Genomic DNA, 1,631 nt, shown 5'->3' on the forward strand with positions numbered 1-1,631 from the left:
GGGTTCAGGCCTGAAGTCCCTTTCGGCACAAGGCAGGCTGACAGCAAAACCTAGGGTCACGTCTGGATTCCCAGACTGATTACCGCCTCTCTGACCCCAGAAGTCTCACCTGTCGAATGGGTACATTCGGGGCAGCACTCACCCTACGGAGCCACCATTGGGACAAAAGAGACAATCGTCTACACGGGCAGCGTAGAAGAGGCACCGAGTGCTCAGGGATCACCCTCCTTGGCAGCTGCCCAGAGGCCAGCATAGCCCACACCATAGCCACTGTCCCCAAGTCAGCATGGAGAGAAGAGAGCAGGTCACACTCACCTGATTCTGATGAATCAGCTGGCCTGGGTTATGCCTCTCAGGTAGAAAATCTCTGAGTACACAGAAGTGCTCACAGATGCCACTGTGTGTGTGTAGCCACTGTAGAACACAGAGTGAGGCCAGAGAGCACAGACAGGTGCTAGGCATAAGTGGCATTCCGAGGTCATGGCACGCATCACAATGGGGCCTTGCCCGGGTCAGCAGGGCCCAGTCAGCGTCCTCCACTACCTGAGGCTTCAACACGCCTGTGTGCAATGTGTCTGTGCACCTGTGTGCTCACGTGTATGTGGGTAAATGCATCTGTGCACATGTATGTTGCTTCTCTGGCCAGGCCTGGCTGCCCCACTCATGTGTGCACCCAATTCCTCGTCACTGTCACCCCCGGGGCCCAGGGCCAGCATCAGAGCATCCATGGGTGCTCCCTGACCTCAGTCCTCCCCACCCAGGGTGGTCCTGGGCTACACATAGGGGTGGAGGGAAGTGACTGAGGATAGAGGCGAGGGATACTGCTAAACATCCTACAATGCACGTGACAGCCCCTAGAAAAAAGAATTGTCCCGCCCAAAACGGCAATAGCGCTGAGATTCAGAAACTTTTGGATAAGCAATTTACGGTGGCAGTACACTACCACGAGGTGGCGGTACAGCCCCCTGCTGCAATGTTAAAGTCAAACTGCAGTAGTTCACCGTGAGCAGCTGAGCAGTTGATTGTAATAATCTATTCTCTTTTTCAAAAAGTACACTTAAATGTTTTTTACATTACAAAAGTGAAATATTCTTTGTGACAGATTCAAATGGTATACTTTAGAAGTGTATAAGTAAAAAAAAAGGGGATTCCTGAAAGTTCCCCCTTCAAATCCTCCCCTTTAGAATTGATGTTGATCTTTTCAGATTCTTTTCTTGTGTGTGTATATGATGTATACATGCGTAACTAATAGGGTGATGTTTGTTTTTCAACTCACTTTTAACTTTCAACATTATACAGTAGACATCTTTTAAAATAATTTAGAGGTATCTCATTTTTTAAATGGATGCATTGTGATCTGATGTATGGATGTCCTATAGTTTCTATATATTCTTATAATTGGGCATTTGGAGTCTTTCCAGTTTTTTCCCTGATACAGGCAATTTAGTGGTCATGCCATTATTTCTGTAGAATAGGCTCCTGGAAATGTGAGAGCTGGGTCAGAGTACATTTAAAATATTGATGAATTGGCTGTAGTAATTTAATTTATACTCTAACAGTGTAGCAGAGTGCCTTTTGTCTCCCTAACATTGGATACTGTCAATATTTTATTTTTAATATCTATTTTATTA

This window comes from Aotus nancymaae, unplaced genomic scaffold (assembly GCF_030222135.1).
Source record: "Aotus nancymaae isolate 86718 unplaced genomic scaffold, 86718_ANA_hifiasm-v0.15.2.pri h1tg000018l, whole genome shotgun sequence".
Classification (NCBI taxonomy): domain Eukaryota; kingdom Metazoa; phylum Chordata; class Mammalia; order Primates; family Aotidae; genus Aotus; species Aotus nancymaae.